General features: G+C 47.3%; 1 protein-coding gene across 1 annotated transcript in view; it reads right to left on the bottom strand.

Moving 5' to 3' along the window:
* ELK3 (ETS transcription factor ELK3) overlaps window positions 1–10240 on the bottom strand; it is a 65740-nt gene extending 55500 nt beyond the window's left edge. The window contains exon 1 of the mRNA XM_024579349.4: window positions 9833–10240. The gene's annotated coding sequence lies outside the window, so the exon portion shown is untranslated. The remainder of the gene's footprint in view (window positions 1–9832) is intronic.
* Between the last annotated feature and the right edge of the window lie 3217 nt (window positions 10241–13457).

The following is a 13457-nucleotide window of genomic DNA, read 5'->3' as shown; positions in this document are numbered from 1 at the left end:
ACCTTATTTCTAAGGAAACTGTTGCAAAAAGAGACAGTATGTGATTTCAAAACAAAATAATCTCCTCCCAGTGCCTTCTCCTTAAAACCTATCATTTTTATTTACCCCCAAACTGCACTGAATAGATGAAGAAAACAACAAAAGTGTCGTCAAGTGGAAGATCAATGGTTCATTCATTCGTGTCACATGGAGAAAGGCTGTTGGTGACATTAGTATCAAACAACGAATTCGGAACCCAAAGTGCCCCTGAGCACTCCCATGCAGGATTCTGCCATCCGCTCACCTGTCTTGATCGTTGTGAAATGTCACACACAACTTGTTCCTCCACTTGCTCTTCTAGTCATTGTGCGACATGATTATATTAAAAAAACAACAGCCAGGCCCTGCTATAAATGACCTTTTTTCCCTCTTGCTAAAGAAAAATCAGCCTTTCTCTATTTTAATCATCTGGTTTGTGTATGATCTTCTACGTCAAGGTCTTAAATTCTCTACTTTCCTAAAAACAAATTAGTAGGTCTTAATATTTAGGTTAAAGTAAAAAAAGCAAAGGATGTGGCAAGGCCTGGGGAGGATGCCGTTGCCATGGTTCAGCTCTGATTTGAATGAAAGCAGAGCAACACTCACATCTGAGAGCAGTGACCGAGCTTTTGAGACCCCAGGACACCTGGGTCATTCTGTGTGATTCAAGACATCTTCTGACAACATACACTTTTGTAATGAAAGCCATTCATTTTAAGAAATTTGTAACACTCTTCGAAATTACTCAACTTCTCCACGTATCATAAATGCAGAATGGGGAATTTCTGCTCAAATGCCTAAACAAGTGAATTAAGCAAGGTCAAGGAGCACTGAGTGGCTGACTGAGCGTCACTTCTGTTGTTTGCCTCAATTATTGAAGATGCAGTCAGCCCATCCTCAGGCATTTCTACCCTCTGCTACATGCCCAGCACAGATGACACAGCTCTGCCTGGGGTTTAATCGGTTCCAACCCAGACTCAGAATGTCACTTGGAGAATTTGTTCTATAAAAAAAAAAAAAAAACGGAACAAGAACAAGAAGACAACGCTGTACCATCTAAACGATCACTGTCTGGTGCTTGGAAAACAGGTGGGGACACTGGCGGAGAGCACTTCCCCTACCAACTCTCATGAACCCTGGAGTCCAAAGGATTTCAAACTGCAAAGCCATCTAGGAAGATTGGAGTGGTGCATCTTCAGATGGTCTTCCAAATATTACTACGTGGTTTGGTCCCTTCTACTATGCTCTTAAGAGGGCTTGCTGAAATGATCAGGAATCTCAGCTTTCTCTTCTCCTGAAAACCATATAAACACACGCAAGTTCTCTCCTGAGTCCTCACATTGCAACAGTGATTCTTTGGGGTGAAGTTTAGCAAACACCCCATCCTGCTCCCATTCTTTGTCTGGAACCAGGGCTCAAATCCTACCTACAAGAGAAGAGGGGCTCTGCCTAGAGGAGTAAAAACGGAGGTCACACTGTCCCACTCTCTTTGACTCAGACATCCCCTTGTAACGGATAGCTACGGAGGCACACCCAGACCCAAGCTTACTCGCTCTCACTCACCACCTGCCAATGCTTCTCTCACTTCCAAATAAACTCTAGCAACAAGGGCTTGTATTTGAGGCTCTAAAAGCAAACCTTCCAAACTCCAATAAGGAAATAGTGGGGAATCACATCTCCAGTTCACCGAGTATTAACCAGAGAAGTGTTCTTCTTAACTGTCAGCGCTAGGAAATTGTTCTACTTCTACAGCCCCTTCTGTTGCTCAAGACAGCATCCCGACCTTTGGGGCCCCCAGGTCGTCCTTCTGAGGATGGTGAGGACTTACAGGTGCTACAGTGTGGGAGAAGTCCTGCAGGTACCCAGAGGCATGTCCTGGAATAAATTCCAGATCTTCTTTTGCTGTTGTTGTTGTTATTGTTGTTTTAAGCTCTCTTCTGACAATTAAGCGCAGAGAGAAAAAAATCTCCTTCATCATACATCCTGGTTCACCAAGCTTGACGAACAACAAACTGCTCCTTGGCAAAACCCAGCCAAAATGAACAGATCTAGCCCCTCTTCCCCCCAAACAATTAAGGTATGCAGTCATTCCTTTTTTCATAATCCCACAGGCAGAGTCTTTTATTTTAAAACTCAATCAGTGGGGAGGGCTGGGAAGTTGGGCTGGGGGTGGGGGGAAAGGCAGAAAACTGTACTTGAACAACAATAATAAAAAAAACAAACAACAAAAAACAAATAAAAAATCAGAAACATCACTCATTAATCACAAAGAATGACAGACAGGAAGACGAAAGCTGCATGTTAGTGTAAGTGAAGAACTTCAAACTGTGGATACAGAGTGGGGCAAAGCAGGTGTCCAGTTGTGAGCACGAGAAATAGAGTTTAGTCTTGTATTATTATTTATTATAGTATCATTTTCCATACGAGCAACTGTAAACCTACTTTTGCCCCACCCTGTAGTATGGACTTCAGCCCAAGGGAACTACGAAAACTTGATCAGTTGAAGTCCTGACAAAGGTCTAATGATGACTGCTACAGAATGATTAGTTTTAATATGGAAAGAGCTTTATGTTGAGATTCTTTCAAGCCGTACTCTCCTATGAATGACTTAACCAACCCTTCTTCATGTAACAATGGTATCCAATCATAGGGCTAACGCTGCCCTCTCAGATATTTAACAAACCAACCTGACTTCCAGGCATCGAATTCTCTTGCAAGTCTGGACAAAAACTCTGGGAAACAATATATTCTCTACAGAGGATCTTCTTGGCTGTCTTTATGGGTCAACCAAGAGCTATGCCTGCTATTAATCCAAGTAATTTACTGTCTAGGGAAGAGTTGGATTTATGCATGTCAACAAAGTGCTTTGTCAAGTCCAGTGGCAAAATGAGGGCTGGGGGGAAACAGGCTATTCTGGCAAGTTCTCTCCTCTTCAGATTGTTTTTAATTCAGTAAGTGCCAGGTTTTGTACAAAGTGCTAGGATAAACACAAGGATGAGGAAAACAGACGCAGGCCCGGGGGAGCTCTCAGACTGATGTGCGTGACAGATGTGAAACGCACGTGACACATACGTGCGCGGGCATCCCTCACTCACTATCCGAGCTTAACGGGTTCAAGGGTTTGGACAGCGACTTTGGATAACAAGGGATATCGCACTAACAAATCTACCTGGTTCCTGCGTTTTAGATAAGGTGTATTAATGAGTAATGAGAGACACCAGCCCTATGTCCATAAATCTCTATCTGACACAGTTCAGTCACTGTGTTTGGATAGTAAGAATTTGGAGAGGGACAATTCGGGTAGGGAGGACACATTTAAACACAGCCTGTGACAAGGGCTCCAAAGACCAGGAACACGTGACCGTGGGAGATCTAGGCTGGCGGGCCAGCAAAGGGCTCCTTGGGGAAGGGGTGATTGAGCTGAGACCTGAAGGATGGTTACAGAAGGCCCGGTGGCCAGAGGGCGCATTCCATATTTGAGGAACTGAGGAAAGGCTGGTGTGGCTGACCCCAATCACAGCTTGCAGCCCACCTTAAGGATCTGGGCCTTTGTCCTCGCTGAAGCCACTGGGAGATTTTAAACGGAGCAACATGGTCAGGTCTGTGTTTAAAGGGTTGCTTCACTCTAGCTTATGGGTGGGCAAGGGACTCAGAGAGGTGAGAGGGAATGTGGGACCTATCAGACACTGCAGTCCAGGATGGAGATCATTGGCAAAAACTACGAGCAGGAAGGAGTGGGGACTTAACCTGGTGATAAAAACCTTACGTGGGCCTACTCGGCACCCACGCTGAAGACAGTAGCCGGTGTCCCCAAGAATTAGGCAATTGCAGGTCATTAGAGATAAGCAGAGCTTGTCACAACCCTCAAAAAGAGGCAAGGTCAGCAGAGCAGCTAATGCTGACCCTCCCTCAGGTGCTCCTTATTCAATGAGGGGCCACAATGGGATTGAAGGGGAAACTGCTAGGGAACCCCCTTTCCCACCACAAAACAGTAGCTCGTTTATATTGCTGTGTGTGTCTAAAAGTCAGCTGTTCGGGGGGGACAGCAAAATTCACATTACACTTTCACAACGCTTAGAAGAATTCAAGTTGTTTATTCCAAAAAAGTAGTACAATAGGACTTTTGCCTTGAACGCCCCTCTAATTCACTTTACCATCCAGCCAAGGAAACTGAGGCCCAGGAAGATTAAGTGATATCCTCTTAACGCAATTGGTTTTAAGGGAATCGACTTCTTCCCCACAGCATAAATATTAGTTTTGGTTAGCGTAAGTGACATTAAGTAATGTAGAAGGGACTTTTCCTCCCCTAATATAATAAGGAAATCCACATATTCTCATGATTTATTTTTAAACACACAGACACTGCATTATTTTATCAAGGTGTCCTGGAGTTTAATAACCTGCGTGGCAGAATCACGAAACCGCCATACTCTAATGTAAAAAACAGCCAGCACTGTGTTAGAGTAATGGAAATATTCTCTGTGTGGACAGAGGGGGCAGGGATTACACAGGTGTATACATTAACATTTAAAATCTGTGCGTTTTCAAGTATGTACATTCTACCTCAATTGAAAAGAAAAAAAAGAAGAAGAAACCAAAAGGCTGATTCCTTATTCTGTTGCTTGCAGGGAAAGGCCCCTGACACCTTACCAGTCGAAGCGAAGGTACCAGGCCAGTGTGCATCACACCTCCCCCATCGCTCCCCCAGTTCTGCATGGAAAATTAAGTACTGTTCTCAGACATGGGAGCTTTAAAAATACCTATGGTAATACGTGCTTTAGAGCTTTCTGGAGCATGTGTGTGGTGAGTAAGTTAATTTTCGTCCAATTCAAATTAGACTACATGAGTACAACCGTCACCTTAATTTCTTTAAAAATAGACAGATAAATCTCACAGCCACATTATCAAATAATCCCATTTGATTCTTACAGTAATTTAATAATTACTTCCAAGAAAGTGGAATTAAAACACATAAAGTAGTCAATGAGCGAATTCTTACGGGCAATTCAGACCAAATTCGAATGTATTGAAACAACCAACTGAAAGTGTATTTTAAATTGCTGACATACATGTACGTTTCCAGTAATGGGTGGGAGGCCATTTTTGTTTTGGTGTGGAGAAGAATCCCGGGGAGTCAAATTTCTGCACAGAATATATTACTTCGAGGACAAAATGATCCACCATTTTTGAAGGTAAACTTTAGGATTTGTTAGCAGATGTCTCACACAAACACACACACACAGAGACACACACACTCACAACTCAATTTCCTGGGGCTGCAAACCCAAGTCTTCATGATCTCGCTGCCACGGTTTCACACCCCACGCTGGCTGATCTCAGTTCCCACTGGCCGTGGGTAATCTTGATCTTGAGCTGAAAATCCACTTAACACATCAATTTCAAAGTTTGAAGACTCTACTGATATACAGTGAAACAGTACTAAATAAAGAGCTGTCAAAGTGTGCAACAGGCACCTTCCTCCCTCCTATAGATGAAGTTCAAGGTGTGTTTCTGGTTTAGCCTAGTTTCTCTTTTTTCACCACTGAACATTCTATTTTGATGTGTAGTGCCCTGGACTTCCTGTTACTACATCTTGATATTCTCTTGCAAATCATGACTCATTCTTAAATCATAGAGAAAACTCATCAAAATCCCAAATTTCACACCACATATGAATTCAGTCTTTCAAGAGGGCAGCATTCTTAGAACATTACTTGCAGCCACAGAGACAACACCACTGAACAAGTTCATGTCGAAGTTATGCCAATCTACTGTTGAGTCAACACATTTATTAGATCAACAAATACAAGCTCTCTGTGTGGTCATTCTGGTCTTCGTACTAGTTATTAAAATGGTACATGATATGTTAAGTGAAATTAAGTTACAAAACAAAAAGCACAGTGTGATTCCGATTTATAATGTTACCTGTGTGCACATGCAGGGTGTGTGTGTGTGTGTACACACATGCATTTTAACAAACCAGAGCAACACACACCAAATGGCAACAGTGGGATTATGACAGATGTTCATTCTTTTCTTCGCGGTTTTCTAAATTTTCCTAAGGTAATTCACATTAATACTTTTATAACAGAAAAAAAACAACCCAACGAACCTTCAGCAAATTTTGTTATGCTCAGTGTGACCTCAAATGTATTAAATTCAATCTATGAAGGCAAAGAGAAATGATGGATAACTAGGACATAAAAAAAATTCAAGAAAAAACTGCCTGACACACAGAGAGAAATCTGACGGGAGTGGGGTCCCTCATTCAAACCACCTGGGCTGCTGCCGCGTATGTGTGGGTGCAGGCCCTCAGGAAGGGGCAGAAGCCAGCTGCCTGAAGCCAGGGCACAGCCAGATGGACAGAGAACCGATTTCTTTTAAAGTTTAATGAGGAACCTCAGGTCTGGGAAACTTGGAGATGGCTGGATCCTTCTCTGGGACTGCAAAGGAGCAAAGCTATTAATTAGTAAGCAGTAACTCACCATTAAGTGGAAAAAAGACTCTATTCCAGGAGGTCACAATCTTGGATTTATTTTTTAAGTGTTTTGGGTTTGTCAAGAGGTGATGCTTTGCAACCATACTGGTTTTTGAATCAGATCTATAAATATAATTGGGTAGCACAGAACACAGAAAACTCAGTCTCTGACAGCTAAGAAAGGAGTATTTTAAATTTATATGCACTGCCTGGAAGTCCTTTAAAATCAATTTCAGGAAAAGATCCAAGTTCCAAAAAGTTATTACAAATATCAATTTCAATATATGATCTCAGAGTTACCTTTACTATATGCTACCAGTTTGGAATTACTGAATTTTTTAAATAAGAGAAAGAGGATGTTGTGAGTAAATGTTTAGGAAACATCAAAATTCAAATGGGGCTGAAAAAAACTGCTCTCTCCTATCTGCCACTCTGGTCCCAAAAGCATTTGCAGTACCATGCGAGGTTCAGAGATGGTCTAATTCAGCTCACAAAGGGACACCATCATATCTTCATTTACACAGCATGCTACTGCATATTACTGATCGGAAAGAAAGAGAAGGGGAGAGAAGAAGTTCATGCACACCGTTATATAGGAGGCACAAAAGTGCAACTGATGAGTTTTAAATGTCCCCTTCATTGAGTGAATGCATGGAAAAGAGTTATCATCATCATTAATGTAAACAAGAGTTGCTCAGCCTGGGCACCACTGACAATTTGGGCTGGAAAATTCTTTGGGTTGGGGGGCTGTCCTGTACGTTGTTGGTTGTGTAGCAGCATCCCTGACCTCTCCCACTAGAGGCAACAGCATCCCCTCTGGTTAGGACAACCAAAATGTCTCCAGATATGGTCAAATGCCCCCTGAGAGGCAGAATTACTCCCGGGTGAGAACTATGCAAATAATAATGTATTGCAGTGAAGACTTCTAATTACCTCCTTTTCATTTGGAAGGAAGTGGAGTCTTGAGCGAATATTCATAACCTCCATCCTTAAGAGATGCTCAGGCAGAACGATGTACGCTTTGCAAAGCTTTTTCCCCTTATCTATCTATTAGAAGTGCTGTTATCCTACTCACAGCTTTCAATGCAACAATTTAGTGAGCATCTACTCTGTGCCAGACTCAGTGTTAGGGACATTCTGCACTCATGCCTAATGACTCACTACCTGGTCAGGCTGGTAGGGCTGTTTTTAGGACACGCTTTGCCACCCTAAAAAAAAATGCCAACACCTTAGAAACCCTCAAACAGCAGCCTGTCCTTGGCAATAAAGGAGCCCTACAGTTCCAATTGAGTTCCTTCAAGTTCTTTACCCTTTTTGGTAGCTCTATACATTTCCATCATATAAAGGTTTAAAGGGGGGGGGGGAGGCCAGAAGGCCCTTGCTATATTTGGCATAGAAAGACCATCGGGTTTTTGCCGAGAGGACCATTCCTGGAAACTCTAAAAACACGTACAGACAGTCTTCTTAACCGTATGACCCACGTGCCCTCCTAACACAATTTGTATTTTATAATCCCCATAAATTGAAACTCATAACTGACCTTTCCCAAATAAATGTGTCACAGAGACAGAGAGAGAAAGGGAGAGAGATCAGAGGGTATTTTGTTTGGCAAGCAGGCAATGAGGCTCAGAAACCGATTTGAGCTCATTAATAAGATGCCTGGAACAGGCTTGGTTTCCCATCTCCTCCACCTCCCTCCCTCCCCCGCCCCCCAAACAAAGACTGAAGCACAGACGCGAGAGGACGGGTGTGTGGAGCCGCTTAGGCAATAGAAACTTCACATACACAACTGGGAAAGCAAAACCTGTGAGTCCGAAATCCAAAGTGACTTCAAACTTTGCAAAGATGCTACCCTGAAAAGGTTTGGCTGGCGGCTGCACCTCGAAGTAAATAAAGCCGTGGCTTGTCTCCCTCTCCAGCGCAGAGCTCGCCTGGCTGACGGTGGCTGCACAAAACCCCTCCTGTGCGGAGCAGCGGAAACTCCTAATGAGATTAGTTGGTGTGTGTGCAGACATTACTTAGCAATGACTAAAGGGGCTCTCTCTTCCTGCAGCAGCCAGTGGAAAATTCAGGGAACTTTTTCCCCCTGCAGCAGCAGAATCCCTTTAACCCTCTTCCCAGCCAACTCCAAAAACAACTCAGACTCCCCCCAAACCCCCTCTCCCGGCTGGGGTGCTAGGGGGAGTTAAAGACCGGCCAGGGGCTTTCAAAAGCAGGAGGGTGGGAGGGGGCCGGCGGGGAAGGGGCGGGGGACCTCTCCAACACTACAAAGGAAACTGTAAAAGGCACAAATACATAAACCTGAGAAGGAGCAAACCACAGTTTCTTTGTGAGCTCCTCTAGTGAGTCATTTTCAAGATGCTGTCTGCTGCCAGTTTCAAAGCGGAAGCGCATGGCAATTAGTCTTGCAGTTTCCAGACAAGCCAGAAACTCTCCCGACACTCGTTTTTTTTTTTTTTTCGAAAAAGCCCCTTTTGCAGTTTCTGAAATAACATTTCTTGATCCCACCCCCACCCGCCGCCTTACTGCAGCTTGTCCTCAGGATGATTCAGTTCAGAAAGCAGAAAACCAAGACCTCTTATTTTTCTTTTTTAACTCTCCAAAATTTTTATTTCCCCCTCCCCAAAAAGTTACAGTAGCACTACAGGCCAACACTCCGTCGGAAGCTGAGGAGCCCCTTTCCTCAAGAGCTGGGGGGCGACAAGACCTTCTATTGCCCTGTCCCCCAAATCAGTGTTTAGTAAAGACTCCGCCGGCTTTTAAAGGTCCGGCTGGGCGTGCGCCTGGCGCGGTGACCCTGGCGGGGGTCACCTGCCGAGCGAGTGGCCGCAGCCCCCAGCCTAGCGTCTCAGCTCCGCACGCCCTCCGCCGCCCTCTCCACCCCAGTCTCCCAGACTCCGAGCATCCGTGCCCACTGCCACCCCGCGGGGCGCCCCAGCTGGCAGGTCAGCGGTGGTCCAGCTTCCAAGCACTCAGCCTGCTCCAGTCACTGTTCCTCCCAAGGTCCCCCAGTCTCACCGTCCCCCAACGCCCCGAGCGCACCCCTCCTCTGGGCTCTCAGCTCAGCCCCAGGGCCGGGTGACGCCAGCGCAGGGTCGCCGCAGCCCCCGGCCCTGCGCGAGGACCAGCGCGGAGCTCCGGATGGGTGGGCGGTGGCGCGGACGCAGGAGCATCCCGGCTGTGCCCTCCCGGCGGCCACCCCCCCAATAGCGGGCCCGCAGCCCACCCCACGGCGCCCACCGCCCAACCCCCACCAAGCCAAAGAAAAGAAAGAAAAAACACCCTCAACGAAACTTTGCAACTGTCCCAGCAACAGGCAGAAGCCCTGCTACCTACCCAGATGTGGGGAAGCTTTCAAGATCCTTCTTCGAGGCAATTTCTAGGAGGAACCGGGCGAAAGCCCCCGACTTTCCATGCTGACAGGCGTCTGCAGACGGTCTGTTGCTCTTGTAATGAGATCCTGATTTTTTCCCCCCTTTTTTTCTTTCTCTCACTCCTCTTTTTTTTTCCCCTCTGGTGTGTGTGAGAGCAGGAAGTTGGAGCAGTCAGGCCGAGCCGGCTCACTTCCTTTACTGCATTATTCCCCAGGCGGTGTGCAGTCTGTGTAAACAGGCTTTTCCGCCCCGCGCCGCGCGCCCCGGCCGCGGCTGTGCGCCGGGGCTGGCCGCCCAGGCCCGCGCATACTCCGCCGCCTCGCCCCGCGCGCCCGTCCGCACCGCGCCGCGCGCCCCCGCGCCCCCGCCCGCCGCGCGCCCCGCTTCCTGCCCGGCCACCCCAGGGGAGGAGCCACCAGACCCTAAGCGTCTCCCAGCGGCCGCAGCCCCTCCCCACGGGGGGCGGGGGTGCAACTCGGCCCCAAACCCAGGGAAGCCGTCCCGGATGCGCTGGGGCGACGACCCTCGGTTGCGGCCGAACCGGGGGTCCCTCTTCTCCCCCGGGGGCCCCTGCGCTGGGGACTGCGCTGGGCGCTGTAGTGGGATCGAGCTTTGCCCAGTTGGCCTAGGTGGGGAGGCCCGAAGTGGGGAGGCCGCTGAACTTGCTATTTTCTGGCCGCTGGGATGAAAGAGCTGTGGGTGCGGGGGTGGGCATCAGGAGTGGGATTCAGCGTTGGGTTGCTCTGAGAAAAGGGCTGCTTTTATCGTGGGTGGGGGCGCGATTGCTTGGGATGAGTAGATGGTGGGTGTGCAGAAAAGGGGACACGGTTTTTGTCTGGGGATGGGCACAGTTCCTGTCTGGGATTTTTTTTTTTTTTAAAGCCAGCGCTCAGAGTAGGGGGCCCACTTTGGGGAAAAGGATGAGAAGCCATAAACTGGAAGCCAGGATTTTCCAGGAAGAGACCTTTTTGGCCGCTCACTATGGCCTACCACAGGCCAGCCCTTTCCTGGCCGCCAAGGAGCTCCGTGGGGAACTGAGCGGCGACCACGGGGCCGAGTGACTGAGGCTTTGGAGAGAGGCTCTTGCGGTCCCAAAACTGGACTCTACGCCGCAATATCCTTCAGGGACCGCCTACCCCAGAGGGTTCAGGCCCAGCTCTGACAGGGGAGCTCGCCCACCGCCCTGAGGCCGAGAGGAAGGAGAAGGGTGCCGGTGAAAGAGTCCCTAATCCCAAACCCCGTGCTCCAACTCCAACTGCTCAGCTTGCTGAGCTCTCCATTTCTAAGCTCCGAGCAGTGGTTCTCAAACTGGAGCGTGCACCAGCACCCCGCGGTTGGGGGTGGGTGGGGAGGAGGGTCGGGGGATGGGGCGGCTCCTTAAAACACAGGTTGCCTAGCCTCAACCTCGAGCGTTCCTGATTCGGTAGGTCTGGGGACCTTTTACAGCCGGGGCGAACTTTGGGATCACCGGGGGAGTGTTTTGAAACCTACTGATCTCCATACACACCCCAAACCAATCAAGTCAGATTCCCTAGGGGCAGGGCGTGAGCCCTTTTTAAAGGACCGTATTCTAAGACATCCTCCACTTATTTACTTGTTTATCTTTGTAGTCTTTCCGACAGTATTTGTTTAACCAACTGTGGGTCTTTAAAGGCCAGGGTAGTATTTTGTATCTGGTTGTATCTAGTAAGTACCAGCCCCCCACCCCTGGCTCGCGTCAGAGCACCTGACTCAGAGGACAGTCCAGTTCGCGGCTTTTGCTTCCCAGCTGGTGTGAATAATTCACTGAGAGGTGTGACAAGGCCCCCCAGCCCGCTGAGAAGGTTGAGAAATCCCGAGGGGTGTGCGGTGGGACAAGGCAGGAGAGTAGAGCTGGAGGAGGAGATATGGGGAAGAGGGCGCTTGACCAGCCCCTGATTGTCCACAGCTCACTTTCCACTTTAGGGATTATCGTTTTAATCCCCTAGTAGGCTTCTCCTGTCACTCCGCAGAGCTCACTCTGTGTCCCTATCACCCAGCTGGCTGTGAACTGGGAGAATGTAAACTTATTTTATTATCCTTATCCAGGAGGAAAAAATATCTCACACACACAATTAACACCACATTGCTTTATTTCTAAAAGTACATGGCAAAGCCAAACATAAGTATATGTTAAACCAGTGGCGTTCATGTTTTTTATTGTATTTTTTTCACAACAAATCTTTGTAGACTACTAATATGTGCGAGTTTTTTTTTTTTTTAATCAGGGCATCTAATTGTTTTGAGGAAATGCCTCCTTGTCTGAAGCACTTCTGAGACACTTACAGGCGGCCTTACCATTTCCTAGACCATTTGAAGAACTCACATTTTCCCGGTGCTCTGTATCGGTGATTTTCAACTGGTGTGCCACAGGAATTCTTTAAACATGCGATACCTAACTATTTAGTCAGGGGCACTAACCCCTTTTTAACTGAGATTGTCAAATTAAAAAATGACAACAGCCAACACAGCAATGGGCGTCTGGTGAGAATGCATCAGAATTATACCTATTTTTGTCAGATGGCCAAAAAATGTGTTTTTGGTGTGCTGCAGAATTTTAGTAATTTTAGAATTTAGAATTTTAGCATGTGTGCCCTGAACTAGGTGAAAAACGTTGAAGACCTCTGTTTCAGATTGTCTACACCAGCCCTTCCCATGAACAAGTACTTCAGAGAGCTGGCTCTTCTCTTCCTAAAATCATAGTAATAACTTCTTTTAGGTGTCTGCAGCCGCTCTCCTTTGCTTTCTAAGGGAAAACTGCAGTCTTAGCTTCGACTGCTAGAACAAATGCCATAGACTGGGTGGCAAAAACAACAGGTATTTCTTTCTCACAGTTCTGGAGGCTGGGATCAAGGTACCAGCAAATTTGATTCTTGAGGACCCTCTTCCTGGCTTGTAGATGGCCACCTCTCACTCTGTCCCCACTTAGCCTTTCCTCAGGGTGCACCTGTGGTTGGAGACAGAGAAGGGCACCTAAAAAGGGCACTAATCTCATTATGAGAGCCCCACCCTCATGACCTCATCAAAAACAAATCACCTTCCAAAGCCCCCACCTCCTAACCACCACGTGGGGGTCAGGGCTTCAACGTGAATTTTGGGGCGTGGGGCAGAAACATTCAGTCCATAACACCTGCTAGCTGTGTTCCACGCTTTCCTTCCCACTATCCAAAAGCAGCCAAGAGCTGTGGCATTTAGTGTGGTGTGATCCACACTCCTCTTTCTGCACCTGGGTTGTAAAACGGACAGGAGTTCAGATTGTATGGGTCATTAGTAAGATTTCTTTAGGAGCCCTTTACAGCAGGTGACAGAGCCCAGGGCCATTCATTTCTGCTGGCCAAGAGAGAGTGAGGCTCTCTCAGCTTTGGTAAGAGCAGCGGGGATCGTGTGAGAGGTTGAAGTTACTGTGATGTGCTGGAGCCAGGTGCTTGGGGCAGGGTGGATGGTCAGCACAACTAGACTCTATGAGCGAAGAGTGGAGAAGGGCTGGGTCTCCAGAAGAAAATCAAAGCCCTGGTTCCAAAAGAAGGGGTGTGTTTATTGTTGCTGGGATAACACTATGTAACAAACAA

The sequence above is a fragment of the Desmodus rotundus genome, chromosome 3 (assembly GCF_022682495.2).
Source record: "Desmodus rotundus isolate HL8 chromosome 3, HLdesRot8A.1, whole genome shotgun sequence".
In the NCBI taxonomy this organism is placed as follows: domain Eukaryota; kingdom Metazoa; phylum Chordata; class Mammalia; order Chiroptera; family Phyllostomidae; genus Desmodus; species Desmodus rotundus.
Note: the sequence above shows the minus strand (reverse complement) of the source record. Positions and strands in the feature narration are given on the sequence as shown.